At 44.7% G+C, this 16,464-nt stretch overlaps 1 protein-coding gene across 1 annotated transcript in view; it reads right to left on the reverse strand.

The window, feature by feature from the left end:
* LOC128839502 (THAP domain-containing protein 6-like) overlaps positions 1-16,391 on the reverse strand; it is a 30,354-nt gene extending 13,963 nt beyond the window's left edge. The window contains exon 1 of the mRNA XM_054032554.1: positions 16,301-16,391. The gene's annotated coding sequence lies outside the window, so the exon portion shown is untranslated. The remainder of the gene's footprint in view (positions 1-16,300) is intronic.
* Between the last annotated feature and the right edge of the window lie 73 nt (positions 16,392-16,464).

Below are 16,464 nucleotides of genomic sequence, written 5' to 3' on the forward strand. Positions count from 1 at the left end.
TCCTGAACTGCAGTGGGGCAATAGCCATATTTTGGCACCTGCCCACCTTGCCACAGAATACATCATTAGAAAGGGCTGCTATTCTATGGTTATGCGAGTGTTGGTGGATCACTGGGTATACTTCACTAAGAACAATGTGGACTGGGGTCAGGGAAGGTGCATAACACTTGCATCTTTAAGATCACAGGACTACTCAGAAAGCTGCAAGCCTGGACATTCTTTCCCAACTGGCAGATTACCATCAGCAATTAAAATGCCAATAGTGATGCTGAGAGACTCACCCTACTCCTTTCTCCCCTGGCTCATGAAGCCCTGCACTGGTTACCTTGACAGCTCCAAGGAGAGATTCAGCTACTGGCTCAGCAGGTGCAGAATGGTGGCTGAATGTGCTTTTGGTAGACTGAAGACACTCTGGAATTGTTTACTTGCTAGCTGGATGTCAACGAGAAAAATATCCCGACAGTTATAGCTGTTGTGTTCTGCATAATATCTGTGAGGCAAAGGGGGAAAAGCTCCCGCCGGGGTGGAGCTGGAGCAGCCAGACACAAGGGCCATTACAAGAGCCCATGTGGGGCTATGCAGCTGAGGGAGGCTTTGGAAGAGCACTTTAGCGGTCAGCCACAGTAGCATTCGGTGCTGGATTAGTCTTTGGAGCTGTAGCTTTGGGTGCTGCTAAGAATTGTGTACTGCTTGCTGTTCATTTATAAATATGACTAGGTGTTTTCCTGAAGCTATGAATTACGTGGTGCTTGCTGGATATTAACAAGTACCGTTTGCTTTGAGTACTGATATGCATTCTACAATATGTACTGTGAACTAATAAAGAATTTTATTCTCCAAAAATAGAACTTTACTGAGTGGGAAAAACAGTGCAGAAAAACAATGCAAAAAACCAAAACAAAGGCAATGTAATACAAAATTCTAACAAATTAATGAAGTGGAATTTTATAATTGGAAAGGCAGCAAACATTTCTGTCCACTTCCGTGCACAAGTGTAGTCCGTTGTGGCTACACATACACCAACCATGGTTCTGTGAAGCTGTGGTTTTCCTTGCTGTTCCTGGCAAGGAATGATAGGGATAAGGATGTTCCCCTTGATGCTATGTGGTATGTTGGGAGGTGCAGGGAGCAGAAACCATGGAGTTCTCCAAGGGCTGAAAAGGTGGAGCGTCTAACATTTTTGGATCTATAGGTCAACCATGTGCTGCAGCATTTGGGTTTGCTGCCTGAGAAGTCCCATTATGTCCTGGTGCATTTCCCTCTCTTTGTCCTGCTGGGGTTCCTGGGCCTCTCTCTTGTCCTTTCTTTCCTTCTTTAGGCTGTCAATCATATTGGCCCTCCAAGCCCTTTGTTCATAGTCGGATACAGCACTGGCTTGTAGGATCTCACTGAACATGTCTTCCCTAATCCTCTGCTTTCTCCTCCTCATCAGGGTCAGATGTTCTGCAGGTGTGGAATGGGGGAGCACCACACCAGTAGCTGCTGGTTTTAAAAAAAAAAAAAAAAAAAAAAAAAAGACAGATGTACCACTGCATTTACAGTCCCAATGGAAATGGAAAGATAAGTTTCACAACTCAATTCCCTTATGCCCATAAAAATGTTTAGTAAATAATGCTTATTGACACTTCAGCTTTGGAGCACCTTGGCACAGCACTGCTCTCCAGCCACCGGCATAGTTAGCATGGTCTGCCAGGGTGGGGAGGTGGCGGGGGAGGGGGAAAGAGAAGGTACTTCGGTTGCATGAAGCAAGAAAGTGACATTTCAGTCCATGTTCCCGTGGGTCTGAGTACAGGGCAGTGGCACTGAATACTGGAACTATTTTCCACAGGTTCTGTTGGTTTTGGTTGATATCTCATATCCAAAGGCACAGAGAACACAATTGCTACTGGCATTCTGAAGCTGCCTGGGCCCACATGACACTAGCCTGTTTACTGCAATGATGCCAGCCAAAGTAATCACAGAGTGGTGTGGGAAAGTGTCTTCCTGCGGAGGAAGATATAAGGCAGCCATCCCCAGAAACCTTCAGAAGAGGATTGCAGAGAATCTCCACAAAAGTTTCATAGAGATCTCTCAGAAGGATACAAAGGACAACCCTATGTACATAAACAAAGTGCTGTGCATCCCCTGCCCAACCCAACGGGAATGAGAACCAGATGCCAACTTTACCTGTTTGTTGTACCTTTACTTCTTCTCATATAAGTAAATGAATGAAAAGTTGATACCTTTATCTTGTTAACTTGGGGATGGGCCAGGTGCCATATTTAAATTTAAACACTGTAAGGAAAATGCTTGCACGCACTTACTCTCTTTCCTTCATCAGGCTCATCCATGCTCACTTGGTGGGGCTGGCTAGACTGTGGTGGTGTCTGGCTAGAATGTGCCACGGGGTGTACCACCCCCTCTGCTTCCTCCTCTTCCTCACCGTTCACAGCAGAAGTCTCTGTCTCAGGCTCCTCTGAGGTATCCATAGTAGTCTGTGGGATGCTGATGGGGTCTCTGCCAAATATGGCATGCAGCTCATTGTAAAAACAGCAGATCTGCAGGGCACCACCAGATCTATTGTATTCCTGGCCAAGTTTCTTTGCTTTCATGCAGCCCTGCTACTGATCCCTGTCATATCCCTTTGCCAGCATCCCCCATGCAATCTATTTTAGATGTCCATATTTCTACAACTGGTCTATTACTGTGCTTCCCATAGCCAATTCTCCCCACAGGGCCAGGAGATCCTATAACTTCTGTCTACTCCAGGCAGGAGCACATCTATTATATTGTGCCGGAACAGTTGATTGGGCAGTTGCATACAACAAGGAAGAGCTGCTAGGTGTGCTCACCAAGGTAGGCAATCAAGAAAAGGCATTTCAAAAACATGTGTGGGGCTTCCAAGTAGGGGTAGTTTCCAGGATCTGTGACTTCTGGGCAGTTAAATTTGCAATTGTGAACAGAGTGTTACTGTTATAGAGAATGGGGCATTGTGGGACAGCTGCTGGAGGACTGTTAGGGTTGATACAGATCATGCAATATCTACACTCACACTGCACCAACCTCGGTAGGTTAATGATGGTTCCATGCTGTTCGGGGAGGTGGTTTTACTGTGTTGATGTAACGGGGCATTTACATTGGCTGGACACAAAGTTGAGTATAGCCATGCACAAATAGGTCAATGCAAGGGGACTTACTTGGTAGCGCAGACCAGCCCTAGTGTACATGACACTTGTATCTGTGCAATAGAGTTAAAGTCTCATATTAATATTAACTCTGATCTAATGCAGATGAAGAAAGTAAACACACCACAATGCTACATGCCTCTAAAAACACTTGAGATGGAACACTATTTTAATGTCTAATATATTACATGATCAAATAACATTCATCTATGTAATAAATATGGAACACTACTGTATATACCTTTCCATACTGTATATATGTACATCTATGGTTACAGACAACAGCTCAGCTATGTACGCCATATTATTTGCCAAATAGTATGTCCTGTTATACAGTATTGTGTGATTATGTAACTCAAGACCCTGTCACAGTATACAAGTCCAAGGGGGCAGAGGCAAAGTTCCTGTGAAAGTGCCAGCTCTTGCCAACGCTTTAGGCGTCAGCTGAGCATTGACAAGTTTGTACACAGAAACCAAACCAACTTACCTGTATGTTAGTATTGTTCAAAATAGGTGTTGAACTTGTGAAGATGTGTTAGTGTTTAGACTCTAAAATGCTGGTTAGTTGCTGCATGCATTAATCTTACTCGTAATGTCTGTATCCCATGCTATAAGGTAATATGTAGGTTTTGCTTTATAACTGTAAAAATGCCTGCTCTCAATTTGCAAACTCAGACAGGAGGAGTGGTTTCCCAGCCCATCAAAAAGGACTATCAAAACTAAGTGGGCCATAGTGAAACATCATGATACAATGATGGGGTTAATGACCCTCTTACACCATGAAGGTGATATGTGCAAGAAAGCTCGTCCCATCAATTTGAGTTCTTGAAGAAGGAAATAAAGATAGTGACATAAAAATTCTTCATCTGTTTGCTGTTTGGACTCCCACAGAACTAGAGCTAAGAAACAAAAGCTAACCTGGGTTAGCCCTAAAAGACACACAGTGCTGACAGATAATTACTGCTCTGTCACCTTTTGGAACCATAGACAGTAACTCATTTGTGTATATATGTTCCCCGCTTTAACCTGCAAATAATTCACTCATTTCTTTTTCCTAATTAATAAATCCATAGTTAGTTTATTATATGATTGGCTACAATCATTGTCTTTGGTGTGAGATCTGAGGTACAAATTGATCTGGGGTAAGTGACTAGTCTCTTGGGACTGAAAGAAACCTGAATCTTTTGTGATCCTTGGTGTATATTGCAACCACTATTACTAAGTCCAGCTTTCCAGGGTGGCAAGATAGACTGGAGAGCCCAAGAGGACTGCCTGTGACTCCATGGTAAGACTTGTAGTGCTTCAGGAGTTCACATTTATTACTGGGTTGGTGAAATCTACTTATAGAACATACCTGAGGTCGACACTCATGGTCATGAACCATTCCAGACAGTCTGACACACATCTTTCATAATATTAATATCATAGCCTTAACAATACAACAAATATTGTTGCACAACACTTTTAAAAGAAAGAGTTTTAAAAAATATGAAAAACAAACAACAAAGGACAGATTATTGCTTGTTCTTAAGTACCATGCAGGACATCTAAGTAGGGCCATCCCTATGGCGGTGTGGGGCCCGGGACAACACCTCCACCCGCCTTGGCCCCAGGCTCCGCCCCCACTCCACCCCTTCCTGCCCCTACTCCGCCCTGCCTCTTCCCGCCCCTGCTCCATCCATGCCCCCATTCCACCCCTTCCTCGAAGCCTCCGCCCTACCTCTTTCCAGCTTCCACCCCCTCCTCCAAGCGACGCTGGGAGCTGGCGGGGCAGGGTCACTCGCTGCTGCCGGCACCAGACCCCCCGCTAATCTCCCAGGCCACCCTGGACCTCACATCCCCCTGAAGCATGGGGACCTCAAAGTGCAGGACCTGGGGCGGTTGCCCCAGTCCATCCTATGGATGGGATGGCTCTGCATGTAAGTGGCCACTGTCAAAAGACAGGCATCTGGGCTAGATGGACCATTGGTCTGACCCGTATAGCCATTCTTATGTTATGTTAAAGCAGGCTGCTACTCCTCCTGCCAAGCAAATTGGCTGGGATTGGGTGGAGCTTCTCACCAACCCATTGGTCAACCAAGCTGGTTTGGAGTGAACAGGAGCAAATGCTGTGCACCGTAAAGGGCTGTAGGAAAAAAAATATTCCCTCTCAGGAGCAAGGCAGAGACAGGAAAGGATGTGTGGATCTGAGCTGGAGTCAGTGCAACCACTCTATCTAGCCCCAATTCAAAAAAAGGCACACAAGACATATTTCTCAGAGGTCTTCCACGTCTTCCATGTCTACTGACCAGGCTAGGGTGATGAACTATGTTTCAAAGAGCTAACGGATGGATGATTTAAAACATGAACACAGCTTCTTTTCAAGAGATAGCATACTAAATTTTGTTTGTATTACAAAATCATGCAACTCAACACAACTGGGGTATGATTTTTGCCTATATACAGTTAAAGTGCATGTGAGATTTAATAGCGGATGCAGCGCATTAGGAGCCCCAAAAGGAACATCCTTTAAAATACAAGCCAAGTGGTCACTCAGGACCAACCTTATAAGATAAGACAAGTTCCAGCTTGTGGCAGTAGGACTGAAAGCTAGTGATTTCTCAGGTTACAATTAATGCAAGAGCAGGACTCAGACCTACCTCTCTTATACAACATCATTATTAAACAAGATATTATGGCAGAAATTTGTACAGTGCCTAGCACAGTGAGGTACTAGTCCATGACTGGGGCTCATGGGCACTATGGTAATATAAGTAATAAATAATAATAAAAATAATAATAAAAGTCACCAAATGTCTCTGTCACACAATCTTGTAAATTATTTTTCTTTGCATATGATTGCTATACAGTCTGAAGAAATGCTATACTCGTATGTTTGTGATGCATGTTCTTTGGGGGGAGATGTTGGGGAGTCTCTCTAACTAGAGTCAGGCCTAGACTCTTGGGGTATGTCTACACTCAAAACAGTACCGCGGTGCTGCTATAGCACTTCAGTGTTAAGAATATCTAGAGTGATGGGAGTGGTTATGCCATCAGTGTAGGTAATTAGCCTCCCAGAGAGGTGGTAGCTAGGTCGACTGAATAATTCTTCGGTCTACACCGGAGTAGGTCATACACATTTTTCACACCCCTGAGAGACATAGCTAGATCAATGTACATTCCTAGTGTAGACCAGGCCTTAGTACAGAGTTGCTTCCTGGGAACTGACTGGGATCTGGGCTGACATTCACGAATGGGGGGATTGCCTATGTGGTGTTGTTTGTGACCACCTCTGTTCAATGACTGGCATATAGAGTGTAAATGGACAAGTTACACTAAGAAAATATCTAGACTCCATATTACTGATTTCTACTCCAATGGGAAACTGACGTGCAATGGCCTGACATCTGCTACCACTTGGCAGAGGGAAAACAATATTTAATAATTTTTTCAAAATAAAATTGTATTTGAACGGCAATATTTAAAATTGACTTCAGGTCATTACTATAAGAGAGACACAATCAACCTGGAACTCTAGAGCCCTGAGTCTCAGTTATACAAAGGCCATTTTATGCTAGTCTGGCACCATAAAGGGCCTGAAAGTAGGCAGAAACAGCCTACTGAGAATCCCTGCTCTGCAAAGATAATCCTACAGCCAGAGTACTGCTGGCGTTGGTGGCTCTATTCCCAGTACCTGATGGAGGGGGCATAGCTAAAGTGAACTGCACTATAGCTGTTATCTATTTCCTAGGGCCATTGGAAGCACACTATAAGCTACAGCAGCCCTGAGGTCCCCTAATTTGTGCTCCCTCTCACTAGTTGTGCCATGTCTAAATTCTAGTTTGGTGACTCCTTGAGGCAGAGGCCAGCCTGACTAGATATTGGTTCTGCAAGTCAATTAGGATATTTGGATGTAGCATTCAAAACAAAACAAAACTCTAAAGACTTAAAGATGCATGAAATCCCTTGACTCTTCTTTCAGTTTTTGTTTCCTAGTTCCTGCAAGGGAGAGAAGTGAAGAAACAGTTGGTGGGATTTTTTTGTTGGTTTGTTTTTTTAAAAGACCAACCAATTCAAACTCTGGCTTCATCCCACAGATCCTAATAATTTTTAAATTATAGATTTATATCATCCTCTTCCTTGATGTCTTTTCTAAGGTTCTGATCCTACTGCCAGTGAAGTTAATGAAATCTTCGCCGCCAACTTCAACAGCAGCAGAATTAGTCCAGGAGTCATGAAAATCTTTCACCTAACAAGGAGTCTCAGCTCCATTCTTGCCACTGCTAGAAGGAGCAATGTAAGTACTGGGGCATTTTATGAGAACCAGCAGCTAAAGCTCATGGCTCTTTCCATGCTCTATTCTAGAATGGAGAGAGTGGAATTTCTCGTGAAAATGTCTGACCAATTAAATAAACAAAACAAGTACGTAGTACTTAAATTTTGGGACTGGGTAAAAATGTGCTTGTTTAGTTCAAAATGTTTTGTTGATGAAAAACTAACCCCTGCCTCTGCCTCTCCCTTGCTGGAAAGGCACTGTGACTAATGCAAAGGAATGTTTTTGAATCAGAAAGAAAAAAAAAGTGTGTAATGTACCCTCTGCTTTTGGAACAGTTCCTTGGTATTTCAGATGCAGTGAAATCTTGCCTTGGAGAAAACAGATTGCTGTGATCTCCGCAGGAACCAGTGTGTGGTGGGGGCAGGGGGCAAAATGCTTCCTCTTAAAAAAGTAAGGTTTTTTTTTGGGGGGGGGGGAGGGGGAATAAAAATTCAGCAATAGAAAGAGGAAGAACTTTGTGAGGAAAGGGGGCAAAAGTAGCCCCATTTATGCAGTGCCTCTTTGTTACACAGCACGAGACTGACAACTCGCAGACCCCATAAGAATTCTAAATGACCTTGGAAAATTGATCTGAAATCAACAAGATAAAATTCAGTAAAGACAAGTGCCAAGTACTATATTTAGGAAAGAAAACAAATGCACAAATACAAAATGGAAAATAATTGGCTTGGTGGTAGTACTGCTGAAAAGGATCTAGCGCGGGGGCAGGCAACCCTTCAGAAGTGGTGTGCCGAGTCTTCATTTATTCACTTTAATTTAAGGTTTCGCGTGCCGGTAATACATTTTAACATTTTTTAGAAAGGTTTTCAAAATGTTTAAGAAACTTCATCTAAAATTAAATTAAAATGCTGATCTTATGCCGCCAGCCTGGGGTTCTGTTCACCTAGGCTGGCAGCGGGCTGAGCAGGGCCTGCGGCCGGGACGCCAGCTGGCAAGGGGCCAGCAGCCAGGACCCCAGACCTGGGGGGGGGGTTCAGGGGTCAGGGCAGAAGGCTGGGGGATGTGGGGGTGTTCAGGGGTCAGGGCAGAGGGATGGGGGTGTGGGGGAGTGCAGGGCAGAAGGCTGGGTGTATGTGGGAGAGTTCAGGGGTCAGGGCTGGGGGGTGTGGAGGTGCAGGGCAGAAGGCTGGGTGTGTGGGGGGTTCAGGGCAGAGGGCAGTGGGGGTGTGGGGAGGGTCAGGGCAGAGGGCTGGGGTGTGTGTGGGTGTAGGGCAGAAGGCTGGGTGTGTGGGGAGTTCAGAGATCAGGGCAGAGGGCTGGGTGTGTGGGGGGGGGTACAGGGCAGAGAGCTGTGGGGGGGGATTCAGGGCTCAGGGCAGAGGGCTGGGTGTGTGGGGGGGGTTCAGGGCTCAGGGCAGAGGGCTGGGGGAGTGCAGGGCAGAAGGCTGGGTGTCTGTGGGGGGTTCAGGAGTCAGGACAGAGGGCAGTGGAGGTGTGGAGGGGTTCAGGGCTCAGGGCAGAGGACTGGATGTGTGGAGGGGGTTCAGGGGTCAGGGCAGAGGGCTGGGGGTATGCAGGGTAGAAGGCTGGTGGTGTGGGGGGGTTCAGGGCAGAAGGCTGGGGGTGGGGGGAGTTCAGGGGTCAGGACAGAGGGCTGGGGGTGTGTGGAGGTGCAAGGCAGAAGGCTGGGTGTGTGGGGGGGTTCAGGGCAGAGGGCTGGGGTGCTCGGCTCGTGGGGTGCTCCCAGCCCCCTGCCCTAAGCGGCTCATGGCAGGGGATGGAAGGGATATGCCCTGTTCCACCCCCTTCCCCAAGGTCCTGTCCCTACCTCTTCTCTGCCTCCTCTACGGAGTACGCTGCTGCTCGGCTCCGCTCCGCTCCCCCTCGCAAGGGCGATCAGCTGATCGGTGCAGGGAGAGGGAGGGGAGGGGCAAGAAAGCACCACGCTGGGGGAAGAAGCGGGGGAGGGGGGAAGCTTGGCTGCCTCCTGCCCCTGCTTCTGCCTCCTGTCCCCGCAGGGGAGAGCAGTGGGTGGGGGGGGGGGTTGAGTGGGACTGGGGGCTGGGACCTCGGCAGCGTGCCACTCAAAATCGGCTTGTGTGCCGTGTTTGGCACGCATGCCGTAGGTTGCCAACCCCTGATCTAGGGTTATACTACATCACAAATTGAATATGAACCAACAATGTGATGCATATGAGAAAAAGACTAATATCATTGTGGGGTGTATTAACAGGAGCATTATATGTAAGACACAAGAGGTAACTGTTCTACTCAACTTGGTGCTGGTGAGGTCTCAGCTGAAGTACTGTGTTTAGCTGTCGGTGCCACACTTTAAGAAAGATGTGCATAAATTTGAGAGAATCCAGAGAGCAACAAAAATAATAAAAAGTTTAAAAACCTGATCTATGAGTAAAGATTACAAAAACTGGGCATATTTAGCCTTGAGAAAACAAGACTGAAGGGGGACCTGATAAGTCTTCAAATATGTGAGGATTGTTATCGAGGATGGTGATGAATTGTTCTCTCTGTGTCCACTGAAGGTAGGACAAGAAGTAATGAGCTTAATCTGCAGCAAGGGAGATTTAGGTTAGACATTAGGTAAAATATTTCTAACGATCAGAATAGTTAAGCACTGGAACAGGCTTCCAAGGGAGGTTGCTGAATCCTGGTCATTGGAGGTTTTAGAGAGGAGGTTAGACAAATACCTGTCAGGGACGGTCTAGGTATACTTGGTCCTGCCTCAGAGGAGGGGGATGGACTAGATGACTTCTCGAGGTCCCTTCCAGCCCTACATTTCTCTGATTCTATTAGAAGTTCAATGCCCATCCCACATAAAGACTGAGCTGCTGTTATGATACACCTTGATGGAAACAACACTAATTAGCGTAGCTGAATTAATGTGGATCAGGATAAGTATTATATAGTAGGAAAACAACAGGGCCAAGGCACAAGCAGGTAAAGCAAATGGAACAAAGGCTCCAGAAGGCCGTAATAGCACCATCATGGGCACACTTATAATCATATGTACACTTTCTTTCATCCAAATAAGATGAACGAATTTATAAATTTATAACTGGGAAACAAAGAAAAGAAAAGCACTTTGCAAAGATGAGTATTACCCAAGGATAAATTTTATCCTCATTTACAGATGAGGAGATTGAGTTGATTTTCCTAGTGGCCCAGCTGGAAAAAAATCTCTTTGTCTCCTGACTTCTGGACTCTTATTCTAACTACTAGAAAAAGCCATAGCAGTGCTGAGGTTCTTTTTTCACCATTTAAAAAACAAAAACCAATAAACAGCCATTTCAGTCATTACCATACTGGGGTGGATTTGAACTAGTGACCTAGGTAGATGGACAGCTTCATATCCAATTATCAATCTCTCAAGCAATCCAGTTTCCCTTACTATCTTTATGGGCAATTGACTTCCTGTTTGAGCTCTAAAATTGATTACTCATAAAAAGACAGTTAAAGTTGTGATATAACCCTAGACAGATTAAGGCTAAATATGGTTCATGTCTGATCAAAACCACAGGATACCAAAACATTCTAAGGAGAAGAAAAACAACGCTACTAGAAAAATAATTGAGAGTCACTTTAAAAGGATGAAGGTACTCAGCCATACTTTAATCTGACACTGGTTATGCATACTTTTTTTGTCCCATCAAAATTTTAAAAGCCAGATACAAAACCCACTATTATGAAAACAAATTGAAAAATGCAATAGTCTCATTATGTGTCTTCCAGTAGTACCCAGAACGTGCTAGACATCATCCACACACAGTCCCTGCCCTAAACAGTTTACAGTCTAAGAAGAGTTTACACAGATTATGTGGAAATGGATTGAGGACATCAGCAGAATTACTGATGATTTCTTTGAGATGCTCAGGCCCAGCTGTATAAATGGTAGCAATAGCACAAATGGAAGGGGCTCTTCATGCAATCTAGGGCAGTGGTTCTCAACCAGGGGTCTGAGGCCTCCTGGGGAGCCATGACCAAGCATGGCCGGCATTAGACTCGCTGGGGCCCAGAGCAGAAAGCCAAAGCCCCACCACACTGGACTGCAGCCCAGGGCCCCGAGCTCCATCACCCAGGGCTGAAGCCAAAGCCTGAGCAACTTAGCTTTGCAGTGCCCACTGTGGTGTGTGGCCCCGGGGCAATTGCCATGCTTGCTGTCCCTTGAGGCTGGCCCTGGCTTTTATATGCAGAAAACCAGTTGTGGCACAGGTGGGCCATGGAGTTTTTATAGCATGTTGCAGGGGCCTCCGAAATAAAAAGTTTGAGAACCCCTGATCTAGGGAATAAAGATATACTGCAGGTCCACTTCAGCATAACACAACAATGTTTTCAAATAAAGATTTGTAGCACACACACAAAGAGGCTGTAATCCCCAATGGTACAATGTAGTTTTGTTGGCTCAAGTACAGCGATAAGAAACAGAAAGCTTACTGGTCTGCATATACTATAGATGTGTCATGCGTGGCCAAGAAAGTGCTGATAAAGCATCCACACTTTAGAGGTATTACAAGCTGGGGAAAAAAAAGACACTAGGATAAACTTAATGTCTACAGTTCTTCAAAAAAATGTTCACCAATATGCAATGTAAGGGAGCTTCAGACACGTCATCCAGAAACAAGAGTGATATTATTCAGCAGGTGGAATATACAAGGTCAAGGAAATTATGAAATTAAATAGTACATGAACTTTGTAGAAATTATTCTCTGTGTGGGAAAGTCAACTTACATTTTTATGGACACAATGGGACATACTAATGGAGTTACACCAGGGTTGAATTTGCTCCACAAAGTAGCATGATACAAAGGCAACTAGAGAGGCATTTAAATTATGATTGAAACATTTAGCACTGGTTTTCTACATGATTCTACACCAATAACATGTCACCACCAGCAAAATGAACAAATTTATTGAAAGCATATATTAAACATACACACTCAAAATTTCATCCTCATTAATGATTCCTTACATGAGACTGCTTTGCTTTTGTGCAAGTGACTCCTCCATCTTCCATGTCACTATTATACTCTCAGCACTGCTGTGCCGTCCTCTGCATTATCAATCATTTCTACTATGGTTGGAGTTTTTGGCATCTTGTGGCCCTCATTTCACTCCTTTGTGCAGTCATTCTTTTTTAAATTTGACAATGGACAATATCGCTAGACCTCTCCTGTGTCAGTTCACTCAAGGTTCCATCCTAATAAAACTTTCAATGCTGCTCAAGTATGTTAAAGATTTTTTTTTTAATGGTGGCAATTTAATGTTATTGAAGTTATTTGGTTTATAAAATATTGCTGAGTGGTATTTTGATACTGTTTCATTAGCTGTTATCACTGAGTGCTGGTGATCACTGAAAAGCCAAATATTTTCCTTTCCCAAAGTGTGAAATCTTGGCCCTGTAGGGCTATTGGCCTGTTTCTCCAGCTCAGTAAGGACTGACGCCATGTCCAACAAACGATCAGGTTCTCTCTCTCATGCCTTTATTATTCTTCAAATACAAAAGTCACAAAGTAAAACAAAACTCTTCCCCAGTACTCCTACAGGAACCTATCACAGGAACCAGCAGATACCGTTCTCAACTGAGCTCTTTCCACCTTTACAGGAATTTTCCTGGCCTCTTCCCAGCTGGGTCTGCTAATCCTCTCCACCAGGCCCAAACATCCTAAAGGGGCTCTTAAAGCCTCAGCAGAAGGCTGGCTGTCTCACAGCCCTAGTAGTTCCTTAAAGGGGCAGACCACCCTTTTACAGGTCCAACTGAAGTCAATGGCTGTTTTAAGTCCCATTGACTTAAAAAGAGCAGGGATTTCATCCCAGCTGTAACCTAGTTGTGTGGGTTGTAGAGATTTAAGACCCTAAAGTTATTGCATACTGCTTTGATACACAAAAAAGAAGGGGAGTCAGGGTGGGTGCTCCATATGGGGAGTTGGGGTGTCAGGGAGAAGAGGTGGAGCAGTTCCTACCTGCTCCCTGGCCTGATTCCAGGTGCCATGGCAGCTGCACCAGCCCCTCTGGGTCTCATTCTCTCCTCTGCTTGCCCCTGCAAATGTCTGCAGTTTACAGGGAATGGCGCACACTGGTGAAAACAAAGATCAGCTCCCACAATATTTACATTGCAAAGGTGAAAGCCCACACTGCACTGTGATTCCACCACCTCCAAGAGACAGACATTTTTTCTATTTGCTGTAATGATTTTAAAAGAAGAGCATGTATATTGGTATGAATGACAGTAGTGCTTTGGGAAAGCTTGGGTCTAGAAGTGGGTTTTGCATTTAGCTCTGAATGTGTTGAGCCTAAGTGGCCTCCACTCTGTACAAAGTTGTGATGTTGACTGGGCTAGTGCTTGTTTTGCAGTGTACTTTGACAGTGTAGCATCACTATAATAGAGAAAAATAAATGAACTGAACAAAAACCATAAAGGGATCATAGATATCTAATCTGCCAGATTAACAGGGGTATCCAAAATACTTGACTTGCCTGCATCATTATACAGTACTCTTAGGCTACCACTTGCTTTAATTTATCTCCAATAAGTACATCCAGGAATGTCACCAAAGGAGATAATGTTACATTGCTTTCCAGGAAATGATGATGATAAACATATCATTTAGCCATGGATGGCCTGTTCATTTTAAGGTATCCCTAGTTTCCAAAACCAGGTAGTTCCCCTGTTATAATAAACTGTTAACTTAGATAACGCAGTTTGTAAACCATCTAACAATGCTAATACAACATCTTAGAAATAATAACCACATCATTGATTTAGATTAGCTCTGCATTTTCCTGACATTTGTAGAAGAAATTATACAAAGAGACAGACACTTAGAGAAAAGTTAAGAGATTCCAGTGCTTATATAAGGGCTTCAAGAATTATAACATTCAAAAAACAGTAGGAGAACACTTCAATCTGTCTGGACACTCAATAACAGACTTAAAAGTGGCAATTCTTCAACAAAAAATCTTCAAGAACAGACTCCAATGAGAAACTGCAGAACTGGAAATAATTTGCAAACTGGACACTGTCAAATTAGGCCTGAATAAAGACTGGGAGTGGATGGGTCACTACAAAAACTAATCCCCCCACTGATACTCACACCTTCTTGTCAACTGTTTGAAATGGGCTGCCTTGATTACATTGAACTCATTAGCACTACAAAAGTGATTTCCCTTGATATTCACTCCTTCTTGTCAACTGTTGAGAATAGCCCACTTCCACCTTAATTGAATTGGATCGATCTGCCACTTGGTAAGGTAACTCCCATCTTTTCATGTGCTGTGTTTTTATACCTGCCTCTGTATTTTCCACTCCATGCATCTGATGAAGTGGGTTTTAGCCCATGAAAGCTTATGCCCAAATAAATTTGTTAGTCTCTAAGGTGCCACAAGGACTCCTTGTTGTTAGTACAGGAAGTGAGACTGTGCTTTTCAGTGGATATTACAGGCATAGCCTGGACAGTACTGCCTTAGAAAATTTTAAATTTGTATTTAAGAATGCATAAATTATTCTGTGACAAAGATCTGCATGTAGCAAAGATTTATGTATAACACATACCCAGTGGAAAGAATTTTAGATCAATCAGATTTCTTTCCAATTACTATGTCCTTTGGTAAAGCACAGTCATTACTTGTTCCTCATGTGGTGCCCTTTAAATAATACAAATATATATGAGAAACAAGCACACAAAAGCTGGGAATAGAAATTGCTAAACAGATCGATCTAGTTCAAGTAAACTGCAAGATCTCGGAATCCACCATGCTAAAGCTTCAATCCTGCAAACACTAAGGCATGTGCTTTACTACCATGAGCAGCCCCATGGCAATCAATGGGATCACTTACAGTGGTAAAATTAAGCATGTGTAAGTGTAAGCAAGAGTGGGGTCTAACACACTGTTCTATCTACCAATACTGTAGGCTTTTATTATAGCAAAAATATTCCAGGCAAAGGTACTTTACCTTCCCCACTTGTTGACATTTTGCATCCATTTTATGTGCAACAATACACTACTATTTTTAGGATTCTGAACTACATCAAGACCACAAGGAAGTTCAACTAATTTAACTTGGAGGGCCAGTAGTTGGCCTGTTGTGCCTTTTTTCAAAGGAGACAGAACCCTCTTAGATTTATGGCAACGTGTGTATACATAGATTTTAAAAAATTCCAAAACAAGACTTTACTGCATGCACTCCTCTCCCAGGGGAGACGATGAGAGAACAAACACATCACAGATGTTCGTCACGTGGCTTAATGCACTACGGGAAGGCTACAGTGATGGGCGTGGTGGTATTAGCACTACATAGAGCAGAATATCAGCTGTTGTTCAATTACAAAACAAGGTATTCGCACACACCCCTCTAAAATGAGCCGACAGGTCCCACCACACTGCACGTTGGTGTATAAAGTGAGTGGATCACGGCGCTTTGGGAGAATAAATGTGTTTCCTTTCCTGCTCTAAGTCAGAGGGGGGGTCAGCGGACTTTGGGGTGTTGATGATTTACCCGTTAGTCTCCCAGGGTTACACCCCCGCCTACGACACTGGGGTATTTGTCACTGACGGGCTCAGTTTCAAAGCGCACCACGAACATCTGCCCACAGGAGCAGCGCAGACTCTGCTTTTCCAAGGGGCTTCTGCAGCCCCCACCCCGCTCATTATCTGCCAGACTATGTTAATGTGTGTGGGGGGGACGGACTCTGTACCCCTCCCGCCCCCCTGAGGGAGCCTTGTCTCCGCTCCTCCTTCAGGGGGTCCGCACTCAGCCCCACACGGCGAAAGACGACGAGCCGAGCCAGCTCCTCCCGTGTACTAACTGACGGACAGACTGCTCCAGCCCGCTCCCGCGCGACCAGCCACGCGCATGCTGTTTACCTACCGGCTGCCCCGGAAGTGCCCCGCGCACTCCCCTCCCCCACAGAGCAATGGCAGAGACATCGCCGCCGACCGCAATCACGTGACTCCAGTCCAGGCTCCAAGAAACACCGGCTGAAGGGACGCTCTAGCCGGCGCCAGACATAGGCGTAACGGCGGGGGTGGGGC

Source organism: Malaclemys terrapin, chromosome 6 (assembly GCF_027887155.1).
Source record: "Malaclemys terrapin pileata isolate rMalTer1 chromosome 6, rMalTer1.hap1, whole genome shotgun sequence".
Classification (NCBI taxonomy): Eukaryota; Metazoa; Chordata; order Testudines; family Emydidae; genus Malaclemys; species Malaclemys terrapin.